Below are 21,711 nucleotides of genomic sequence, written 5' to 3' on the forward strand. Positions count from 1 at the left end.
CGAAAAATCCTTAAAATTTTTGGATTTTTTGAAAAAATTGTAGTTTTGAAATGTATTTTGTTTTAAAATTTTTTTAAACTTTTTTGAATTTAGAAAAACTTTCAAAATTTTGAAACCAAAAAATTTTTAAATTTTTCCAAATTTTGAATTTTTTGAAAATTTTTGGAATTTTGAAAAATTTTTGAAAATTTTTGGAATTTTGAAAAATTTTTGAAAATTTTGAAATTTTTTGTTTTCAAAAATTTTGAAAATTGAGTTGGTTTTATATAATAATGCTATTTGTTACTCACTAATTTGCCATTTATAGCTGCATTTTACATTTATGGCTATATCTATATTTAACTATTTTTCATTTAGTTTATTTTGTATTTTCCATTTATGTCTATATCTGTGTCTCTTATTTAGGTAGTATCTATTTATCTGTTATTTTTTTTTTCCTTTTCTCATTTTCCATTTTAATTTGTATTTACACTTGCATCAGTTTCCTCTCTTTTTTCATGTTATATGAAGTTCTATGTGTTTTAAACGAATATCTGTACTGTCTATTGTAATTGGAGCTTTGCCCTATTATAAGCATAAATAAATAAACAAATAAATAACTAATATTTAGTTGAACTAACCGCGGACAACAGTTGGCTTAACTAAGTCTCTTCTCACATAAATTATTATTTCGTCCAACAATGTCACTGAATACGATAATAACAAGGAAATTAGAAGAACGACATACATTTCGCATTTTGTATTTTATTTCGAACTAGCTGTACCCGTGCGCTCCGCTGCACTTATTAGAAATAAATATAAAATAATTACATAATTAAAATAGAAAATTGGGTCCAGGGAACATTCGTGTTTGGTTCAGAGACCACTCATTTGGTGCAAATATAATTCGTGTAACATTTTTCTAAATTAGTCTTGAATAGTCTTTAATAAATCACTCCAAATTAATAGAGTTGATTGTGTACGAGGATCATTTTTATGTTAACCTTACTGTGCTTTTTTTTTTTTGTTAATTTGATTTTTTTCACGGCTTAACATCTGTGGTCATGTCGCGTGTTTAGAATGTGTGGATATATCAGCAGGCCGTTTTTACTCTCGTTGAGTTCCTGTTTCTATTGTGTGTTGTAGATGGCTTGTGTTCATGTAACTGATTATAGACTTTGATTAATGTTTTTGGTATTGGTAATTGAGGCGGTGATGAATAATGGCATGTATCTTTCCAATCTGGCATTTGCCTTTATGACTAAAGGAAATCATGTAAAACCTCAGTCAGGTTGGTCGGCCACGGGGTTTGAATCCGGTTACACCGAATGCGTGTTTCAAATGCTACCGCCTGAGCCAATTAGCTCGGTTGTATATCATTGTTTATGCAAATAAAAAAATGAGGTACCCTACATAAATATTATTTTAAGAAACACAGGAATCGAATATGGGTAAATTATGAGCGCAGGAACGTCATTTCATGACACCTTTTACAATAACTCAGCTCCAGTGATCTCTATGGTAAAATGAGTGTATAAAATTAGAATATTTTATGTGGACCAAATAAAGTTGCAATAATCAAGTTATACAATATTTCGACAGAATATCAAGTTTTCTGTGCGTACAGATTTCTTTTCATCTTACCTCATTCCTCATTTGTATCATTACATCCATCTAGAGAAACTACAAATTTCAAATAGTGAAGGTTAATTAGCTTCTGAGATTACTTCATACAAACACACAAAATATTCTCTGTATATTAATACTGATAAACGTCAAGGCCGCCTTAAATAGACGGAGCCATTTGTCTTGATTTCAGTGTAGCCATCGTCGTCGTTCCTGCAATAACTCCTATGTCACATATCGATTTTCATATTTTTGCTCTATTAAATAGCTTAAATACTGTTGTAGCAAATAATACAATCTACTATATATAATTAATTATATTTCTTTCATTCGAAAATGTAAGAATTCACGATCTCCTATGCACTACTGCCATAGAATGAATAAATTTGTTTTTCTTCCTACTAAAAAATTTAATATTTTGCACATAAAAGTTACGGAACAACGACACTATAATCTGAGACGGCGGTGGAAATGTATTGTATTGTTATTTTAAAACTCTTGTATATCCTTAAATATCAGTCCTATCAAACTTTTGCCTGAGATAAAACTGATCGGAAATCATTTTTAAAGAAATTTCGTTATGTAACATTTTTCACAAAAATCAATAATCGAGATATTTCGGTTTATTTAATTCAGGCCACCTTATAACCTCCCTTTTAAATAAAATACTTTGAATGCCATATAGGCTAAAATCTAAGTTACAACGAACTTAATTTATATTCCAATTTTCATCGAAATCCGTTCAGTCATTATCGCGTGAAAAGGGAACAAACATCCAGACAGACAGACAGACAGACTTAAATATCAGTCCTATCAAAATTTTGCCTGGAACAAAACTTGTCGGAAATCATTTTTAAAGAAACTTTTGTTATGTAACATTTTTCACAAAAATTAATAATAAGTGAGATATTTCGGTTTATTTAATTCAGACCACCTTATAACCCCCTTTTAAATACAGTATTTTGAATGCCATATAGCCTAAACTCTAAGCTACAACGAACTTAATTTATGTTCAAATTTCCATCGAAATCCGTTCAGCCATTATCGCGTGAAAAGGTAACAAACATCCAAACAGACATAAAAACAAAAATTTCAAAGAAGCGATTTTCGGTTTCAGGATGATTAATTATACATGTTAACACCAATTATTTTTGGAAAAGCGAAAATTACAAGAAAAATTTCGCTTAAAGATTTATTATTAGTATAGATTACATAGGGGATTAAAAACTACACTAATATATTTAACATGTTTCTAAACATAAAGTTCGTAACGAACGAAAATTAGTTTGTCTATGTAAATATCCATTAAACTCAAGATACACGACTTGGGGCGGTTCCAATGTTAAAGTTGTGTACGAACAGACAGTGGAGTGGGATTGCACGGCGTTCCCCTACATTATGAGCTCGCAAATCCTGCTTCAGAATATGATTCGCTGCCTAACATTTTCTCGCAATGACAACGCGACTGATTTTCCTTAGTTTAGAACGATATGATCGTTTAAAAAGTATTTTTCCTTAAAAACAATCATATCTAATGTTGATTAATAAATTTCAACTATCTTTTGTATATGATTTACATTCGTTATGACAACTTTAAATTTATATTTCTAACATCTGTGTCTCAGACTTCCTTTACGGTGAAAGAGTTGTTCTAGTTCTAGATTTTTGTACTGGATAAGGGTAGTGAGTAGCTGTTCTAAAAGCGTGTTGTAAAGTGTCAGAGAAAAAGGTTTATTAATATATGTATCATTTTTCGTTACTCATGTTGGGTTTCCGAAAATACTTGGTAACATTGTTTCATAATTTTGCAAATCAGTAATCTTATGCTATTTATATACTTGTGTGTATGCATCTCTTTGACTGAGGGTTAGTATAACTGCCGTATGATCGGAATTTAAATAATTTATATAAAACAACATCTAAGACATCGGGATGTAATCTGCCGTAGTATTGATTCTTTGTAAGTTACCAGGAAAGTAAAATCTGTATACTCCTGCCATCTGTTGAGATGTTTTAAAGCGAACTACGGTATTGCTCTCAGAACTGTTGCACACAGAATTTAAAAAAATAATTTGTCTCCCATCAAATTTATGACAAAGTGTTATTGAATTTATTACTTAAAAACGGAAATATACTTAAGTTATTTTCAGATAATTATAAAAAGAACAGGTCAGACAACATTGACAGAACCTAAATGTATCACAACACTTTAGTATAATATAGTCAAAGCAGCAACTTCGGTCCAAATGTTTATAAAAAGTTAATAGTTTAATTCCGAAACGTACGATATTCTAATGTACATTACCTTATAAAACTCAATTAAAAATGATGTTTAGAGAACACATTTAAGTTGAATTATTGGGATATATTTGTTTCACTTCCTCTTTCTTCAATTTCTATATTTATTTAACAAAATCTCTTAACATTATGTAGGCTGACTCCTGATCACAATACGCAATTTAAATCATTGTGTGGTCGCAAGAATGCTTTTCTGTAAAACGAAATATGTATCATTGTTCTGGATATAAAGCTTAAAATATTATCATTATTATTATTACTAGTAAACGCAAAATGTAAGATGCCATATAAGCGTATACTACAGATTTCATTTTTGAATAAAATGTCAGTTACAATTTTTTTATGACCGAGCCCCTCAAATATGAACGAACAAATTTGAAGACACTGTCGGAAGGAGTCTTTTTGGTGAGGTAGATATATGATTCATTTTTAAATACATCATTTCAAAACAATTAGTGTCCAATTGCACCAAACTTTTGTACAGATGTGGGAATTGTAGACGTGTTAACGTAGTTTAAAATCCATAAATTTCGGATGAAATTTGTAGATTATGTTCTTTACATTGCAAAAAGTTGTCTACGGCATGCAAATACGTTGATTTCAATCAGTGTTAATGAATAGAATTTTGAAAATGTGGAATTCACAAGTAGTTGTTGAAGGTAGTCTCAAAAACAGTCTTGTGTAGTGATCCTAACTTGGTAAACGCTGTAAGACCTTCTCCAATCAAAATGCCAAAATAAATATCAGATTGCTGGATTTTTTCTCAACGAAGTAATCAATGCAAAGTGAGCTATGTAATTTTGAGGATACATTGAAAGCGGCATAAAGTAATATGTTCACACGGCCCGAAGTATCTGCTTCAAAGCTAAAATTATCAACGCCTGCAATTTCCATCAAAATTGGGGCTATCAGTAGGCTACATGTATCATTTCGTTATTTTCGTTCCATATCTTCTGCTGTGTCATATCGTTTCTGACTACTATTACAGAAATGCATATTTGGCTTATTTTATCCATAAGCGCGAAAAGAGATCTCAGCATAAATTGAAAATCTCCGAAAGCAAGACTTAAATCTTATACACTACGTCCAGCGCGTTCATGCCTGACCCACATGTTGCCAAGTTTATCCTTTCTGACCTTCTCTTACAGTCGACAGTGTCTTAGCTTATCACATTACGTACATTAAATGTAAAATAAAAATGATATGAATAATCATGCACAATAAGCATTTGAGATTGCACACATTCGCAATCACGATAAATACGAAATGTGCCCAAGTACGGCCTAAGTAAGTTTATTTTATGTTCATAAGCATGTTAAGTATATTATGTTACCCCATGATAAAACGGGAAATTGGCTACAAAGTGGGAAATGTATGCTTTTCTTCCTTATTCCTTGTCTTTATTGCATACGTTGATAGATGGAAGTACAAAAAGTATTCTTATCACAAACCCCGCTATTGTACTTTACGTATTCCGGCAAATGACATTAGAGAGTTTCCGCTATAACGTGTTCCCCGTTACTGTAAACTGTAATGTCACGTGAGCGAATTGGTAATTGCAATATCGGGACTACGCATAAAAATAGGTTTTCGACTCTTATAAATAAAGAGGGCTGGCTTAGTCGCTCATAGCAACCTAAATAATTACTTTAGCTCAAAAGTGTATAAAATTTACCATATACACAAAACCCATTTTATTGACTCCTCCAAAAATTTATTTGAAATGTGAAACAATTACTAGACAAAAGACAGATAGAAAACAATATTATGAAAATATTAGTGCTGAAATTTAAATAACATGTATAAAAACTGAAATTAAACAAAAGATGCCATAGCAGAAATAGATGAAAACTTCCGTGCTACTGACGTGGACACAGACGATTTGGTAACATCAAGTATTTCATCAGAAAAAAAATTCTTTTTTAGACATTTTGCTTTCGAAGAACGAAATATTTAAATTTACTTAGTCTGTACCCAACGAGACTGATATTGTTGTCTGCATTACATTTCGTTAAATCATAGCCATCTGTATATAATATTTAGTTGAACTAACCGCGTACAACGATTGGCTTACTTAAGTCTCTTGTGATATATATTTGTACTTCTCCAAACCATATCTCAGTGTGTACGATAAAACCAAGGTTAATGAAAGAAACACACACATATATAGCATTTTGCACCTTATTTCGAATTACATCGGGATTAAAAACTATACTAATTTATTTAACATGCTTCTGAACATAAAATTAGTAACGAAAGAAAATTAGGTTATATATACATTTTCATTAAACTCAAGTTACACGACATCGGACGGATCCCTTCTTAGTGTTGCGTACGAACAGAAAGTGGAGTGAGCGTTCCCCTTCAATATGAGCGCCCGACCCCTGCTTTACAGCATGATTTGGCGCCTAACATTTTAACCCAGTGAGAACGAGACTATATTTTCATAGTTTACGATCTGGTTAAATACATGCTATTTTTTGTTAAAACGAATCTAGTCTGATGTTGATTAATAAATTTTTAACTACCTATTGTATACGATTAATCCGTTTTCACTTCCTTAAATTTATATACCTGTCATCTGTATCCCAGAGCTCTTTTGCGATGTAAGGGTTGTTCTAGTTCTTGATTTTTGTGCTGGATGTGCACAGGACACCAGTAGTGGGTAGCTGTTCTGAAGGCGTCCTGTAAAGTAACAATAAATATTCATATAGGAATATCTATATAATTTTTTTCATGGTCGCTTTCCGGGAATACTAGTGAAAATGATTTCATAATTTTCCCAATCAGCAATCTTATGCTATTTAATTACTTGTGTGTATGCTTTTCTTTGACTGAGGGTTAGTGTAACTGGCGTATGATCGGAATATAAATAATTTATATAAAGCAACATCTAAGACATCGGGATGTAATCTGCCGTAGTATTGATTCTTTGTAAGCTACCAGGAAAGTAAAATCTGTATACTCCTGCCATCCGTTGAGATTTTTAAAGCGAACTACAGTATTGCTCTCAGAACTGTTGCATTCAGAATTTAAAACATTAATTTGTCTTCCATCAAACTTATGACAAAGTGTTATTGAATTTATTACATAAAAACCGAAATATACATAATCTATTTTCAGATAGTTATAAAACCAACATATCAGATATAACATTGACACAACCTAAATGTATCACAACACTTTAGTATATAGTCAAAGCAGCAACTTCGGTCCAAATGTTTATAACAAGTTAATAGTTTAATTCCGCAACCTACATTATTCCAATGCACATTACTTTATAAAAATCAATTAAAAACCTGTTTAGAGAAAACATTTAAGTTCAATTATTGGGAGACATTTGTTTCTCTTCCTCTTTCTTCAATTTCTACATTTATTTAGTAAAATCTCTTAACATTAAGTGGGCTCACACAGGATCACAAATACGTAATTTAAATCATTCTGTGATCGCAGAAAAACAATATGTTTGTTTGTTCTGGATATAAAGGTTACATTATTATCATGATTATTATTACTAGTAAACGCAAAATGTAAGATACCATATAGGCCTACACTACAGATCTCATTTTTTAATGAAATGTAAGTTACAATTTTTATGACCTAGCCCCGCAATTATGAACGAAATAATTTGAAGGCACTGTCGCAAGGAGCCTTTTTGGTGACGTAGATATATGATTCACTTTCAAATACATCATTTCAAAACAATTAGTGCCCATTTGCACTGAAATTTTGTACGGATGTGGGAATTGTAGACGTGTTAACGTAGTTTAAAATTCATAAATATCAGATGACAATTGTTATTTTGTTCTTTACATTGCAAAACGTAGTCTACTGCATGCAAATACGTTGATTTCAATCAGTGTTAATGAAGAGAATTTTGTAAAAAGTGGAAATCACAAGTAGTTGTTGAAGATACTCTCAAAAACATTCTTGTGTATTGATCCTACATTGGTAAAGGCTGTAAACCCTTCTCGAATCGAAATGCCAAAATAAATATCAGATTGCTGGATTTTTTCTCTACCAAGTAATCAATACAAAGTGAGGTATGTATTTTTGAGGATACATTGAAAGAGGCATAAAGTGATATGTTCCGAAGGATGGACGTATTTGCTTCAAAGCTAAAATTATCAACGTTTACAATTTCTATAAAAAAAATGGGGCTATCAGTAGGCTACATGTATCATTTCGTTATTTTCGTTCCATATCTTCTGCTGTTTCATATTGTTTCTGACTACTATTACAGAAATGCATATTTGGCTTATTTTATCCCTAAACTCGTTAAGAGAATCTTAGCATAAATTGAAAATTTCCGAAAGCAAGACTTCAATCTTATACACTACGTTGTGTTCGCTTCAAGCGCGCTCATGCCTGACCCACATGTTGCCAAGTTTCTCCTTTTTGACCTCTTACAGTCGACCGTGTCTTAGCTTATCACATTAAGTACATTAAATGTAATATAAAATTGATATAAATAATCATGCACAATAAGCATTTGAGATTGCACACATTCGCAATCTCGATAAATACGAAATGTGCCCAAGTACGGCCTAAATAAGTTTCTTTTATGTTCATAACCATGTTAAGTATATTAAGGTAGTTTTTAATCCACGATAAAAGGGGAAATTGACTACAAAAAACGAAATGTATGCTTTTCTTCCTTATTCCTTGTCTTTATTGCATACGTTGATAGATAGAAGTACAAAAGGTATTTTTATCACAAACCCCGCTATTGTACTTTACGTATTCCGGCAAATGTCATTAGAGAGTTTCTGATATAACGTGTTCCCTGTTACCGTAAACTGTAATGTCACGTGAACGAATTGGTAATTACAATATTGGGACTATGCATAAAATAGGTTTTCCACCCTTATAAATAAAGAGGGCTGTTTTAGTCGCTCATAGCAACCTACAGAATCACTTTAGCTCAAAAGTGTATAAAATTTACCATACATACAAACGCTATTTTATTGACTCCTCCAAAAATTCATTTAAAATGTATAACAATTACTAGACAAAATGCAGAATGAAAACAATATTATGAAAATATTAGTGCTAAAAATTAAGTAAGATTTATAAAAACTCAAATTAAAGTAAAGATGCCATAGCAGAAATAGATGCAGACTTCTGCGTAACTGACGTGGACACAGACGTTTTGGTAACATTAAATATTTCAACGGAAAAAATTTCTTCTTTAGACATTTTGCTTTCGAAGAACAAAATCTATAAATTTATTTCGTCTGAATCCAACGAGACTGATATTGTTGTCTGCATTTCAATTCGTTAAATCATATCCATCTGTACATAATATTTAGTTGAACTAACCGCGTACAACAGTTGGCTTACTTAAGTATCTGGTGATATACATTTCTATTTCTCCAATCCATATCTCAGTGAGTGTGATAAAAACAAGGAAAATGAGAGAAACACATACATATCGCATTTTGCACCTTATTTCGAATTACATCGGGGATTAAAATCTACACTAATTTACTTAACATGCTTCTAAATCAGCCGTGGCGAAAAGGCCTTGGTGCGCCGAGCCACTGTGTAAGCTGCAACGTGCATAGCACCTATGGAGGGAGGCGGACAACCGAAGGGGAAGTTAATGTTTAGGATGTGTAACGAAGAAAGAAATGAACAAGAAAACATGGGATACATTATCACAACCTGAAATTAACTGTCTTCAGAATGTCTCTGCGACAAAGTTTCAAAATCAGGAATTATGTCACTTACTGCCAATCGTAGTTGATCACGAAGGTATTTGTCTGTCAGTCGTGATCTAAATTTGATTTTTTCCTATTTTCATTGTTGAAAATAATTTTTCACAAACGTAAGTTACAGCGAACATTGCTTCAACAGAGCAAGCGAAAGAACGAAGCTTCAAATATTTATTTTTTTCCAAAGATTTGAAAAGTTCAATATCTGTCAAGTCCTTACATCTAGTTTTCATTTCACGTCACATTGTAAATCTGTGAGTTTAAATTGAAAATCTATCCGCATTATTCGTACATCTGCTGTAAAAGAATCGACGTACAGAGATGATAATGATAATAATAATAATAATAATAATAATAATAATAATAATAATAACAATAATAATAATAACACTTAACCTTTTAATGTTTCATCAGTAACATGTAGGAACTTATAATGCCGTTTTATGTTATACAACCGTTTTCCTAGTAATATTTGTGAACAAATCATACATTTAATATTTTCATCATATTGTAAGCAAAAGAATGCATCCTCCCATCCTACTTGAAACTTTCGTTTTTTATAGAGGTACATGGTTTCGAGAGAGATATTGCGACGATACGCCACTCGCAGGTCCGAGACAAATACAAATAGAACAGAGTTTGACTCCAGTGAGTAAGAGGGTGGGGGTTGTAGGTAGGAAGCGAGAGAAAAGCACTGCGAGCCACAATGTGCTCGTGAGTCGCATTTTCGCCGCGGCTATTCTAAACATAAAATTAGTAACGAAAGAAAATTAGGTTATACTCGTATATACATTTTCATTAAACTCAAGTTACACGACATGGGACGGATCCCTTCTTAGTGTTGTGTACGAACAGAAAGTGGAGTGAGCGTTCCCCTTCACTATGAGCGCCCGACCCCTGCTTTACAGCATGATTTGCCGAATAACATTTTTTCCAAGAGAACGAGACTATATTTTCATAGTTTAGGATCTGGTTGAATACATTCTATTTTCTCTTCAAACGAATCTTGTCTGATGCTGATTAATAAATTTTTAACTTCCTACTGTACACGATTAAATCCGTTTTCATTCTTTAAATTTATATACGTGTCATCTATGTCCAAGAGCTATTTTACGATGTAAGGGTTGTTCTAGTTCTTGATTTTTGTACTGGATGTGCATACGACACCAGTTGTGGGTAACTGTTCTAAAGGCATCTTGTAAAGTATCAATGAATATGCTTAAAGGAGTATCTAAATAATTTTTTCAATGTTGGTTTTCCAGGAATATTTGTAAAAACGATTTCATAATTTTGCCAATCAGTAATCCTATGCTATTTAAATACTTTCGTGTATACATCTCTTTGACTGAGAGTTAGTATAACTGGCGTATGATCGCAAATTAAATAATTTATATAAAACAACATCTAAGACATCGGGATATAATCTGCCGTAGTATTGATTTTTTGTAAGCTACCAGGAAAGTAAAATCTGTATACTCCTGCCATCTGTTGAGATTTTTTAAAGCGAACTACAGTTTTGCTTTCACAACTGTTGCATTCAGACTTTAAAATATTAATTTTCCTTCCATCAAATTTATGACAAAGTGTTATTGAATTTATTACATAAAAACCGAAATATACTTAATTTATTTTCAAATAATTATAAAACCAACAGGCCAGACAACTTTGACAGAACCTAAATGTATCACAACTCTTTAGTATATAGCCAAAGCAGCAATTTCGGTCCAAATGTTTATATCAAGTTAATAGTTTAATTCCGAAAAGTACAATATTGTAATGACCATTACTTTATAAAAATCAATTAAAAGATGGTGTTTAAAGAAAACATTTTAGTTCAATTATTGGGACACATTTGCTTCTCTTCCTCTTTCTTCAATTTCTACTTTTATTTAATAAAATCTCTTAACTTAATGTGGACTGACCCTTGATCAAAAATACGTCATTTAAATGATTCTGTGGGCGCAGGAATCCTTTTTTTGTGAAAATGCAATACGTATCCTTGTTCTGGATATAATGCTTATATTATTATCATTATTATTATTACTAGTAAACGCAAAACGTAAGATACTATATTGACCTATAATACAATCTCATTTTTTAATAAAATGTCACAAGTTTTTACGACCGACCCCCTCAAATATCAACGAACAAATTTGGAGACACTGTCGCAAGGAGCCTTTTTGGTGACGTAAATATATATGATTAATTTTTAAATACATCACTTCAAAACAATTAGTGCCCATTTGCACCAAACTTTTGTACAGATGTGGGAATTGTAGACGTGGTAACGTAGTTTAAAATTAATAAATCTCGGATGAAAATTGTAGATTTTGTTCTTTACATTGCAAAAAGTTGTCTACTGCATGCCAATACGTTGATTTCGATCGGTGTTAAGGGGAGAGGATGGTATTTTTTTAATTTTTTTTTTCATATTTAATGTAAAATATTAATTTTTTGTATGTAGAGAGCTCATAGCTATGACAACTCAACCATATAAAAATATTATAAAAAAATTATTTGGGGGCCCAAATTTGAAAAAAAAAATATAACCAATGCAGGAGTGCATTAAAACCGATATATCCAAACCGTTTTTAAAGATAGATTCAAACAGTTCTTTGCAATGTATTTGCAAAAGCATGTTCTACAAACTGTCTGTAACAGAATTTTGATATAATTCCCTACGTTTGTAAAATAAACAATTAAAATTTAAAAACAATTTTCTGATTTCCTTTCTTGCAAACAAACGGACGTATTCCTAAAATGAAATCTGTTAACAAAATTCTGTTACAAAGAAAAGTTTTCTAGTAGTCTAAATAATTAAATTTCATGCACGTATCTTTGATAGTTCAGAAATTATAACCATTTGTGTTTGGCAATGTAGCAAAAAAAAAATGAAGTTACTGGAAACAGATAAAAGCGGGCGTGTGATTTAAAAAATCCATAGCGCAGGAAGATTAAAAATGAAGTCTCAACATCCGATAAGGGAACAAATACCACACAATATTATGCTATGCATTCCACACATTATGAAAATTTTCGAAATTCATGAAAATCTTGAATTTTTTTAAATCGTCAAATCCTTTTCTATTTTTTAGTGTCAAATTTTTTAAATTTTTGATAATTACCAAAATTTCTGAAATTTTAAAAAAGTCTTGAAAATTTGGTAATGTTTAAAAATTTTTGAAAATTGTAAAAAATTTTTGTGATTGTTTTAAATTTTGAAATTCTTTGTAATTTTTTCAACTTTAAATTCTTTGTGAATTTTTAATGTTTTTTTAAATTTTTGAAAATGTTGAAAATTTGTACATATAATGGAAAATTTTTAAAATCCTGGATTTTTTAATTCTAAAAATTTTAGAGAAGTATGAAAATGTTTTAAAATTCCAATTTTTTTTTTAATTTTGGTAAATTCTGAAAATTTTGAATTTTTTTTTAATTTTGAAAATTTTTGTATTATTGAATTTTTAGCAGTTTTGAAAATTTTTAGATTTTTGAAAAAATTATGAAAATCTTGAAGTTTTTTAAAATTTTTTTACAACATTTGAATATATTTGTAATTATTTAAAATTTTGATATTTTATGGAATGTTGGATAATTTTGAAAATTTTTCAAAATCAAGCAATTCTCCTAATTTTTTGAAAATATATGAAAATATTTGGAATTTTGAAATATTTTCGAAAAATTTGAATTTTGAAAATATTCTTAAATTTTCAAATTTTTTATATATTTTTAATTTCTCAAAATTATGAAAATTTTAGAAGATTGGGATATTTTAAATTTTGAAATATATTTCAATTTTCAATTTTGAACGATTTATAATTTTATTTTTTTTATTTTCAAAATTATTGAAAATTTTGAATTCTTTGAAAATTGTAAGATTATTTTGAATTTTTTAATGTTGAATTATCTTCCTTATTCCTTGTCTTTATTGGAACGTTGATAGATGGAAGTACAAAAAGTACTTTTATCACAAACCCCGCTATTGTACTTTACGTATTCCAGCAAATGACATTAGAGTGTTTCTGCCATAACGTGTTCCTTGTTACTGTAAACTGTAATGTCGCGAGACCGAATACGGTAATTACAATATTGGGCCTAAGCATAAAATTAGGTTTTCCACTCTTATAAATGAAGAGGGCTGGTTTCGTCGCTCATAGCAACATAAACAATTACTTTAACTCAAAAGTGTATAAAATTTACCATATACACAAAAGATATTTTATTCACTCCTCCAAAAAACCCTTAAAATGTGAAACAATCACTAGACAACACACAGAGTGAAAATAACATATGAAAATATTAGTGCTGAAAATTGATTAACATTTATAAAAACTGAAATTGAACTCAAGATGCCATAGCAGAAATAGATGCAGACTTCTGCGCAAACTGACGTGGACACAGACGTTTTGGTAACATTAAGCATTACATCGGAAAAAATTTCTTTTTAGTCATCTTCCTTTCGAAGAACAAAATCTTTAAATTTATTTAGTCTGTATTCAACGTGACTGATATTGTTGTCTGCATTAGAATTCGTTAAATCATAGCCATCTGTACATAATATTTAGTTGAAATAAACGCGTACAACAGTTGGCATACTTAAGTCTCTTGTGATATAAATTTCTATTTCTCCATACCATATCTCACTGAGTACGATAAAAACAAGGAAAATGAAACAAACATATACATTTCGCATTTTGCACTTTATTTCGAATTACATCGGGGATTGAAAACTACACTAATTTACTTAACATGCTTCCAAAAAAAATTAGTAAATTAAAGAAAATTAGGTTATATATACATTTTCATTAAACTCAAGCTACACGACATGGGACGGATCCCTTCTTAGTGTTGTTTACGAACAGAAAGTGGAGTGAGCGTACCTCTTGAATATGAGCGCCCGACCCCTGCTTTACAGCATGATTTGCAGCCTAACGTTTTTTGCAGTGAGAACGAGACTATATTTTCATAGTTTAGGATTTGGTTGAATACATTCTATTTTTTCTTTAAACGAATTTTGTCTGAAGCTGATTAATAAAATTTTAACTTTCTATTGTATACGATTAAATCCGTTTTCACTTCTTTAAAGTTATATATGTGTCATCTGTGTCTCAGAGCTCTTTTACGATGTAAGGGTTGTTCTAGTTCTTGATTTTTGTACTGGATGTGCACAAGACACCAGTAGTGGGTAGCTGTTCTGAAGGCGTCTTGTAAGATATCAATGAATATGCTTATAGGAATATCTATATAAGATTTTTAATGTTGGTTTTCCGGGAATACTTTTGAAAATGATTTCATAATTTGGCAATCAGTAATCTTATGCTATTTAAATACTTGTGTGTATGTTTCTCTTTGACTGAGGGTTAGTATAACTGGCGTATGATCGGAATTTAAATAATTTATATAAAACAACATCTAAGACATCGGAATGTAATCTGCCGTAGTATTGATTCTTTGTAAGCTACCAGGAAAGTAAAATCTGTATACTCCTGCCATCTGTTGGGATGTTTTAAAGCGAACTACAGTATTGGTCACAGAACTGTTGCATTCAGAATTTAAAACATTTGTTTTAATTCCATCCAATTCATGACAAAGTGTTATTGAATTTATTACATAAAAACCGAAATATACTTAATTTATTTTCAGATAATTATAAAACCGACATTGACAGAACCTAAATGTATCACAACACTCTAGTATATAGTCAAAGCAGCAACTTTGGTCCAAATGTTTATAACAAGTTAATAGTTTAATTCCGCAACGTACAATATTCTAATGCACATTACTTTAGAGAAAACATTTAAGTTCAATTATTGGGAGACATTTGTTTCTCTTCCTCTTTCTTCAATTCCTACATTTATTTAGTAAAATCTCTTAACATTAAGTGGGCTCACACAGGATCACAAATACGTAATTTAAATCATTATTTGGGCGAAAGAATGCTTTTTCGTAAAAAAAAAAATATGTATCTTTGTTCTGGATATAAAGCTTATATTATTATCATTATTATTATTACTAGTAAACGCAAAATCTAAGATACCATATAGGCCTGCACTACAGATCTAATTTTTTAAATAAAATTGTGGTTACAATTTTTTATGACCGAGCCCCTCAAATATGAACGAACAAATTTGAAGACACTGTCGCAAGGAGCCTTTTTGGTGACGTAGATATATGATTCATTTTTAAATACATTGCTTAAAAACAATTGGTGCCCATTTGCACCAAAGTTTTGTACAGATGTGGGAATTGTAGACGTCTTAACGTAGTTTAAAATTCATAAATCTGGGATGAAAATGGTACATTTTGTTCTTTCCATTGCAAAACGTTGTCTACAGCATGCAAATATGTTGATTTCAATAAGCATTAATGAAGATAATTCTGTAAAATGTGGAAATAACAAGTACTTGTTGAAGGTACTCTCAAAAACAGTTTTGTGTAGTGATCCTAACTTGGTAAACGCTGTAAGACCTTCTCGAATCAAGATGCCAAAATAAATATCACGTTGTTGGAATTTTTCTCTACCAAGTAATCAATACAAAGCGAGCTATGTATTTTTGGGGATACATTGAAAGAGGCATAAAGTCATATGTTCAGAAGGTTGGACGTATCTTCTACAAAGCTAAAATTATCAACGCCTACAATTTCTATAAAAAAAAAAATGGGGCTATCAGTAGGCTACATGTATCATTTCGTTATTTTCGTTCCATATCTTCTGCTGTTTCATATTGTTTCTGACTACTATTACAGAAATGCATATTTGGCTTATTTTATCCCAAAACTCGAAAAGAGAATCTTAGCATAAATTGAAAATTTCCGAAAGCAAGACTTAATTCTTACACACTAAGTTGTGTTTACTTCAAGCGCGCTCATGCCTGAGCCAAATGTTGCCAAGATTCTCCTCTTTGACCTCTTACAGTCGACCGTGTCTTAGCTTATCACCAGGGAAAGGATTTATATGTAAATACATATTTACTTATAAAGCTAATATAATTTATATTTTGCATTATCTTTATGTTTCACAATGTGTAGGGTTGAAAAATCCTACTTTTATTTTCCATATTTTTCCATATTTTAGAGTTTAGTACATATTTTCGTTAATTTCCATATATTTTCCATATTTCATATAAAACAGTCCATATTATATTAGGTTTAACAATAAAACAAAACAAAATTCCATTAACTTTTAAAAATACATTTCAACAATAGAGATTTAAACACATGTTCAGTAATCCCTTTAACATCAGAGTTATTTGAAAATTAGCAGTCCTATCAACAATGGGAAAGTAAGTTACAAAACTGTATTAATTTAATTTAAAATTTTTAACAGACTTCAGTTGTGCAGCTCAACAGTTAAATGCCAGTCAGAGTACACATAGGTTCAGTTTTGTAAATCATACTATAAAGACGGTAAATATGCCAAAAGTACGTCATTCAGTCAATTTAAAATCAAAACTAACAAGTTACATTTCAGAATTTAAAGAAGATGGTTTATCAACTGACAATAAAATATTATTTTGTAATTTGTGTCAGTGTGCAGTATCATCTACACAAAAGTTCCTGGTGCAACAACACATTACAACTAGTAAACATCAGGCCAACAAACAACTAAATTCCAAGCAGAGACAATTGTTTTTAACACAACCAACAACATCGAATGTAAGATCTGAGTTTAACATCGACCTGTGCCGTTCTCTCATCTCTGCTGATATTCCTCTCTACAAACTAAAGAATAAGGTCTTCAGGGAATTCCTTGAAAAATATACTCAACATACAATCCCGGATGAGTCAACACTTAGGAAGACGTATGCTCCATCCATCTACGATGAGACAATACAGAAGATAAGAGATGAAATTAAAGATAGTTCAATTTGGGTTTCCATTGATGAGACTCCAGACAAAGAAGGTAGACTTGTTGGTAATGTAGTTATCGGTTTGTTAAGTGAACAATATTCTGAACGAATTCTTTTACATTGTGATGTTCTAGAAAAGTGCAATAACAAAACTATAGTTAAACTGTTCAACGAAGCTATGGGTATCCTGTGGCCAAAGGGTATTATGTACGATAATGTGTTATTCTTTATTAGCGATGCTGCCCCTTATATGGTCAAAGCTGGACAAGCATTATCTGTTGTATATCCTAAATTGACTCATTTTACTTGTGTGGCGCATGCATTTCATCGTGTGGCAGAAGTGGTCAGAGACAATTTCCCTAAAGTAGATTTGTTGATTTCATCAGTGAAAAAAGTATTTCTCAAAGCTCCCAGTAGAGTTAACGTGTTGAAAGAAATGTACCCTGAAATTCCATTGCCACCAAAGCCAATTTTAACTAGATGGGGTACATGGCTAGAAGCAGTTGAATATTATGCCGAACATATAGACTCTATTAACAATGTTCTCCTTGCATTGGACTCTGAAGATGCAGTCTCAATTGATACTGCGAAAACAGTTACCTGTGACATAAGTGTGAAGAATGACTTAGCTCACATTCAGCATACATTTTCATGCATCATAAAAACGCTCAAAAGTCTCCAAAATAGGCACCTTTCACTATCTGAAAGTTTTGAAATTATAAATAGTACTGTGGAACAACTGAATCGTGGTAGAGGTAAAGTTGCAGATGCAGTAAGAGCTAAGGTGGACACTGTACTTTCAAAAAACCCTGGATATGAAGAACTACAAAAGGTTGTTGCTGTGATGAGTGGTGAATCAACAGTGAAGATTAACTTGGACTTATCCCCAGCAGACATTGTGAAATTGAATTATGTACCAGTTACTTCTTGTGACGTCGAACGCTCTTTTAGTCAGTATAAATCTATCCTCAGAGACAATAGAAGAAGATTCACTTTTCAGCACTTGAAAGAAATGTTTGTAACCTATTGTTATGGTAACAGACAATAAAAATTGTGTTTTGTTGAAACTACATTGGAAGATAAGGTACGTCCATTATATTTTTTGTTTAGTTTGATTAAAATGTACCAATATTTAACGTACATAGTCATTTTTTTATAATTTTAAGTCCATATTTAATTCCATATTTTGGTAAAAATCCATATTTAATTCCATATTTTGGTAAAAATAACTACATATATATTTACATATTTCATATATTTTTAGTCCATATAAATCCGTTCCCTGCTTATCACATTACGTACATTAAATGTAATATAAAAAGGATATGAATAATCATGCACAAAAAGCATTTCAGATTGCACACATTCGCAATCACGATAAATACGAAATGTGCCCAAGTACAGCCTAAGTAAGTTTATTTAATGTACATAAACCTGTTAAGTATATTAGGGTAGTATTTAATCCACGATAAAACGGGAAATTGACTACAAATTGCGAAATGTATGCTTTTCTTCCTTATTAATTGTCTTTATTCCATACGTTGATAGATGGAAGTATAAAAAGTATTTTTATCACAAACCCCGCTATTGCACTTTACGTATTCCGGCAAATGACATTAGAGAGTTTCTGTCATAACGTGTTCCCTGTTACGGTAATCTGTAATGTCACGTGAGCGAATACGGTAATTACAATATTGGGCCTATGCATAAAAATAGGTTTCTCCACACTTATAAATGAAGAGGGCTGGTTTAGTCACTCATAGGAACCTAAACAATTACTTTAACTCAAAAGTGTAAAAAAAATTAACCATATACTCAAAAGCTATTTTATTCACTCCTCCAAAAATCCATTTAAAATGTCAAACAATTACTAGACAAAACACAGAATGAAAACAACATTATGAAGATATTAGTGCTGAAATTTAAATAACAATTATTAAAACTGAAATTAAACGAAAGATGCCATAGCAGAAATAGATGCAGACTTCTGCGCAACTGACGTGGACACAGACGTTTTGGTAACATTAAGCATTTCATCGGAAAAATTTCCTTCTTTAGACATTTTGCTTTCCAAAAACAAACTCTTTAAATTTATTTAGTCTTTATCCAACGTGACTGATATTGTTGTCTGCATTACAATTCGTTAAATCATAGCCATCTGTACATAATATTTAGTTGAACTAACCGCGTACAACAGTTGGCTTACTTAAGTCTCTTGTCATATAAATTTCTATTTCTCCAAACCATATCTCAGTGAGTACGATAAAAACAAGAAAAATGAAAGAAACAAATACATTTCGCATTTTGTTTTTTATTTGGTATTACATCGGCGATTAAAAACTACAGTAATTTACTTAACATCTTCTAGACATAAAATTAGTAACGAAAGAAAATTACGTTATATATAAATTTTCATTAAACTCAAGCTACACGACATCGGACGGATCCCTTCTTAGTGTTGTGAACGAACAGAAAGTGGAGTGAGCGTTCCCCTTCAATATGAGCGCTCGACCCCCTGCTTTAGAGCATGATTTGCCGAATAACATTTTATCCCAGTGACAACCAGACTATATCATGATAGTTTAGGATCTGGTTCAATATATTCTATTTTTTTCTTCACACGAATCTTGTCTGATGATGATTAATAAATTTTTAACGTCCTATTGTATACGATTAAATCCGTTTTCACTTCTTTAAATTTAGATACGTGTCATGTGTCCCAGAGCTTTTTTACGATGTAAGGGTTCTTCTAGTTCCTCATTTTTGTACTGGATGTGCAAAGGACACCAGTAGTGGGTAGCTGTTCTGAGGGCGTCTTGTAAAGTATCAATGAATATGCTTATAGGAATATCTATATAAGATTTTTCATGCTGGTTTTCCGGGAATACTTGTGAAAATTATTTCATAAGTTTGCCAATCAGTAATCTTATGCTATTTAAATACTTGTGTGTATGCTTCTGTTTGACTGAAGGTTAGTATAACTGGCGTGTGTTCGGAATTTAAATGATTTATATAAAACAACATCCAAGACATCGGGATGTAATCTGCCGTAGTATTGATTCTTTGTAAGCTACCAGGAAAGTAAAATCTGTATACTCCTGCCATCTGTTGAGATTTTTTAAAGCGAGCTACAGTATTGCTCTCACAACTGTTGCATTGAGAATTAAAGACATTAATTTGTGTTCCATCAAATTTATGACAAAGTGTTATTGAATTTATTACATAAAAACCGAAATAATCTTAAGTCATTTTCAGATAATTATAAAAACAACAGGTCAGACAATATTGACAGTACCTAAATGCGTCACAACACTTCAGTAAATCGCCAAAGCTGCAACTTCGGTCCAAATGTTTATAATAAGTTAATAGTTTAATTCCGAAACGTACAATTTTCTAATGCACATTACTTTATGAAAATCAAATTGAAGGATGATGTTTAGAGAAAAATTTAAATTCAATTACAGTTGATCCCCGATCATCCGTCTCCCTATTAACCGATTGGCGCATTATCCGACTGTCTTTCTCTGAGGTTTTTTTCTTTCTTTCTTTCTTTCTTTTTCTTCCCTTTTTTTTTGCTACATAAATATATGAAGTACTCTATCATACATTATATTAGCACGTTATTTTTTTTTTGAGAGAGTTATTACAGAACTTTACCCTTACACAGTATGATCTACTGTTTGAATTGTCGTACTGTGTAACTTCTGTACAATATGTCTTAAACGAAATCGTGTTATTCTTAGTATAAAAAAGTACAAATAACAAAGTAGTTTGGTGACCGAGAAACTGTGCCTCATGTCAGAATACGAGATTGGAATGACAACTGTGGGCAATTTAATAAACATCAAGGATAAATTGTGCAAGCGATGTAAATCTACAACACGAGGCCCCCACTATTCCTATTTTTCCACAGACAGACAATACCAGGTGTTTCCTTGCCCCTTAAAAACTCGTTGTTAACAAGTAGACTTAAATTTCTGATCCACTACCTAGCATGTTGAATACAAGAACATAGATGAAATTACGAAAGTGTAAACATTATTCACTAAATTTACGAAAATATTTTATGGTACGGATTATCCGATTTTTTCGATTAACCGTTAACCCTCCCCCTTCATTAACACGGATAACAGAGGTTTTACTGTATTGGGATACATTTGTTCCTCTTCCTCTTTCTTCAATTTCTATTTCTATTTAATAAAATCTCTTATCATTATGTGGGTAAACCCCTCATCACAAAT

Source organism: Periplaneta americana, chromosome 16, assembly GCF_040183065.1.
Source record: "Periplaneta americana isolate PAMFEO1 chromosome 16, P.americana_PAMFEO1_priV1, whole genome shotgun sequence".
NCBI classification, from domain to species: Eukaryota; Metazoa; Arthropoda; class Insecta; order Blattodea; family Blattidae; genus Periplaneta; species Periplaneta americana.